This window comes from Fukomys damarensis, unplaced genomic scaffold (assembly GCF_012274545.1).
Source record: "Fukomys damarensis isolate Sample0158 unplaced genomic scaffold, DMR_v1.0_HiC HiC_scaffold_18, whole genome shotgun sequence".
NCBI lineage: Eukaryota > Metazoa > Chordata > Mammalia > Rodentia > Bathyergidae > Fukomys > Fukomys damarensis.
Window position 1 is genome coordinate 7,383,012 of NW_022900930.1, and position 5,063 is coordinate 7,388,074.

The following is a 5,063-nucleotide window of genomic DNA, read 5'->3' on the forward strand; positions in this document are numbered from 1 at the left end:
GGGGGAACAGAACTTGACATACAGATAAGTAAGACTTAAAGGACTCCAACTAGCCATGATAAAAAAAAAAAAATCTACATATTGGCATATAATAGTTAAGATTCCAGAAACCCAACAGAAGAAGAAAATTGTACAAGCAGTTAGAGAAAAGAAACAAATCACATACAAGGGAAAGCCAATCAGAATCACAGCAGACTTCTCAGCACAAACCCTCAAGGCAAAAAGTGCATGGAGTGAAGGCTTTCAAGCCCTAAAGGGAAACAACCTCCAACCAAGATTGATGTACCGTGCAAAACTATCTTTCACAACTGATGAAGAAATAAGATACTTTTGTGACAAAGGAATGGGAAGAGAGTACATCACTGCCTTGTTTTTATCTTAGGTGAGAAAGATTCCCTAAATTCATTAATAGGTATACTATGAGCTCTATTTTTTTAGACATGTTTTTATCAAGTTAAGGACATTCCTCTTTATTCCTAGTTTACTGGGGTATTTTATGTTGAATTGGTATTGGATTTTTGTCAAATGCTTTTTCTGCATCTATTAATATATTATTTTTTCATTTGTTGATGTGACTGATTATATTCATCAGTTGTTGAATGTTGAACCTGGCTTGTGTATCTGGTGAAATATCTCCTAATCATGTTGCACAATTCTTTTTATACACTGTTTATTAGATCTGCTAATATTTTATTGAGGATGTCTGCATCTGCATTCATGAGCAATACTGACCTGTAGCATTCTATTTTTGTAATGTGTTTATCTGGTTTTGGTATAGGGTAAAGTTGGCTTAATAGAATGTGTTCTGCTTCTATTTATTGAAAGATAGAGTCATTACTGTAATTTCTTCCTTAAATGTTTGGTAAAATTCATCAGTGAAACCATTTCAAACTAATAGCTTCTGCTTTTCATGATTCTTCATCACTGACTAAGCATTTAACCAACACAAGCTTATACAGATTATCTATTTATTTCCCCTTTTTATTTATTCTTTAGCCTGAATTGAGATGTATTGATTTCACTAAGCTCTCAAGGGACTAGCTTTTGCTTACATTAATTTTTTTTTATTGATTTGCTTTTTTCAAATTCATTAATTTATGATCTGATTTGTATTATTCTTTTCTTCATCTGTTTTTAATTTATACTTATTTTGCCTAGATTTCCATGATTAAAACTTTGGTGATTGATTTTTAGATTTTTTATGGTGTTTTCTAATAATATATGATCTCAATACTATAAATCCCATTCTTGTCTACAACTTTAGAAATTGTATTTTCTTCTTTTAATTTAAGTGCTTATTTCTCCTGAGAATTTTTTTCTTTACTATATGTTATTTAGAAGTATGTTGTAAAATCTCCAGTTATTGGGGGGAACTTTCCAACTATGTTCCTATTATTAACTTCTAGCTTAATGTACTGTGATTTAAGTGCAGGCACTGTATGATTTCAATTCTACTGAATTTGTTCATGTCTGTGATCTATCTTGATAAATGTTTCACCTGATTTGAGAAGAATGTGTGAGTGTGCTTGTTCTTTCCAGCTGACTGATAGGTGGTTGAGATCAACTATTCCCTTACTGGCTTTTGACCTTTTGGATTGGCCCTTTTCTGGTTGAGAGGTATAGAAATCTCCAAGTATAATAGTAGGTTTACCTATTTCTTCTTAGAATTCTATCAGTTTTTGATTCACGTATTTTATTGCTCTATTATTAGGCACATACATGTGATTAGACCAATAATGCTTTTATCAATATGTCACGTCTCTTTATTCCTGAGGTATTTGCCATTAAAAGTTGATTCTGTGGTGAATACGGATACTTCCTTTTTTTTAACTAATATTAATATGTGTTTTATATTTTAATGTGTTTCTGTGAACAACATATCCTTAAGTTGTGTTTTTATGCACTTTGATGATATCTGACTTTTAATCTATGCATTTAGAGCATTGATATACAAAGCAATTGTTGATATAGTTGGACTAATATATACAATATTGCTGTTTTCTGTTTCCCTTGCCTTTTATTTCTCTCATCTTCCACTTTCTTCCTTTTCTCTCTGTATGTGTATGTGTGTATTTTGCTACAGTATTTTATATTATATTTCCACTTTCTCTTCTAAGCATTTTAACTGTACCTCTTGATTGACTGCGCATATAGTTGTGTGTGTTTTGTATGTTGTTGTCCTAAAACGGGCAATATGCATGTTTTGGGGGGTTTTGGTACCAGGGATTGAACTCGGTCCTTGTGCTTTCATGGCAAGTGGAGGAACCATTGAGCTGTATCCCTGGCACAGAAATATACTTTTAATATTAATTCAAACACAGTTTTCAATAAAATATCCTGTTTTACAAATCATGTAAATCCCTTACAATAATGGAGCCCTAATTCCTCCCTCTTACCCCTGTGTCATTGTGAAACCATTTTTATACAAGGGATATGAAGGAGGAAGTAGAAGTATGTTAAAGGTAAAGTATACCTAGCACACATATATATCTTTATTATTGATATTTACCCTTTATACATAATAATATAAACTTGCTAATACTTGTACAAAAGAAATAATCTTATATGTAATACATAATTAATGTATATAATGTGTATAATTAATGTACATAATTAATGTATATGTTTATACATAACATATATTTATTTATTGTACATAATTATATATACTTACAAGTAATATATAAGTACATTTAGGGATTACATATATATTTACTCAAAATAAGCATTGTATAGTAAATGAATTATTCCTATTCATGTATTATTTCATTACAGGGATTTATATTATGTTCACTATATATCAATATGAATCCAGTATGTTATATGGATTTATTGTATATTATATGTATATATTATTATGTGGATCATTTGTTGGTGAAGAATTATAAAAGAAAGTTTTTATTCACTTATCCTTGCTTGAGTGTTCTTTTTTCTTTCACAGATCTGAATTTATTAATATATATATCACTTTTCTATACTCTAAAAAAATGTATACCAGTAACAAATGTCCTCAATTTATGGTCATTTGAGGATATGTTCATTTCCTCATGTTTGAGGGATAATTTACCAGAGTATGGAAGACAAAGTTGTTGTATTTTTTCTTTTATTCTTTGAGCACCAAGGATTTCACCCCACTATTTGGTTGCAGAGTTTCTGAGATGTTAGATTTAATGCTTGTCTTTGCTCCTATATAGGTGAATGGTTCCTTTCCCTCTGGCTTATTTCAAGACATTTATTCACTTTCTGTACTTTGAAAATGATATGCCTTGGTGTAATCTACCTGGCATTGATCTTGCTTGTCCCTTGTGCTTATTTGATTCATGGTTTGGTTTCTGACATTTAAGGAAATGCTCAGTCATTACTATTTCAAATATTTCTTCTGTTCCTCTAATTTTCTTAATTCTGTTTTTCCTATTATGTGGAACTTTTGTAGCTGTCCCAAAATTCTTGAATATTCTGTATTTGTGCTTTGCTTTTCAGCCTTTTGTCTAAGCTCTTTAGTTTTGAAGGTTTCTATTGAGATAGCTAGCCTCAAGGTCAGAATGTCTTTACTCAGTCATGGCCAGTCTCCTAATAAGCCCATCAAAGGCATTCTTTATTTTGGTTGCAGTGTTCTTGATATCTGGCATTTCTTTTTGGTTTTCTTAAAATTTCCATTTTTCTGCTTACATTGCCCATCTGTTCCAGTTGATCCACTAAGGCTCTTAGTGTATTAATTGAAATGATTGGAAATTCTATATGTGAATGTTGTGTGCTTCTTCCTGTTCCTTTACTATGTTTTGGCATTATCTATACCTCACATTTTTTTTCTTGGTAGCTGGAATGATGCAACAAATAAGAAGAATTTCTATAAATAAGTCTATATCCATAATTTCATGCTGGGATGAAATCCCTGACACAACTAAAGGGAACAGGTTTATTTGGGCTCTGTTCAATGGCTTCAGTTCATGGCTGACTGGATCCAAGGAAGAAGAAGTAGGGCAAAACAGCATTATGGAGGAAGCAGAAAGAAAAGGGAGAATCCAGAGATGAGAACATGGCCTTCAAATCACAACCCTGCTTACCTGAGCCTTCTGACCAGGCTTTAACTCCAAATGTGATATTTGGGGAACATTTTACATCTAAACCATAACATTCCATCCCTGGATCCCAAAAGTCTCATATCTATCTCATCATCCAAAATCTATTAAGTCCATCTCTAAGGGTTGAAAAAGTCTTCATATTTCCAGCATTGCCAAAAAGTCTAAGTTCAGAACCTCCTCTGAGACTGAAGGAAAACTCTTAATTCTCAAAAAATAAATAAATAAATAAATAAAACTTTAACACTTCCAAACTACAGCAACACAGGGCAAACAATCTCATTCTAAAAAGGAGAAATAGATTAGGAAATTCTTGTACAGGACCAGAAATTGGGCCAATGAAAGATCCAAACCTAGCAGGGCAAATGTTAAATCCTGCAGCTGCATGTTCAACACCCAGGTGTGCTGGGGTGAGATGTGAATTCCAGAAGGCTTTGGAAGCATTGCCGCTAAAGTCTTGCTGGTTACACATGCATGGTCTTTCATGGGCTGGCTCTGCTCACTGCTTGTGGCTTTTCTCACCATACGATTCATGTCCTTGGCATCTCCAATATCCGTATATCTCAACTGCATTTTCACCTGCACTTTCATAGCCTCAGGCACAGTTTTCTCATGAGTTCCTGGCAGGGTCCGTGACCCTGTCACACATTTTTGCTTGACCCCATCCCTCCAGGCCTTCTTCTAAAATATGAGAGGAAGCCTCTATAAATCTATAACTTTTCAATTTTATATACTTTAAAAACCAAAAACTGATGCCAAGGTCAATTGGCACCTTGAGCAGTAGCTAGACCATCCTTGGATCATGGCTGCAGTGGCTTCTGAGTGCCTAGGCAGCAGAACTTGAGGATATATTTCCCTAGGCTTCCATGATTAGAGAGGGGAAGAAAAGGACTCAATTTTCAAATTAAATACTTACAGTTTTACACCCTTAAGCCTTTAATAGGTGGGTTTGGTTGATTTCTAAGAGTCCCTCCGCATTCTTTT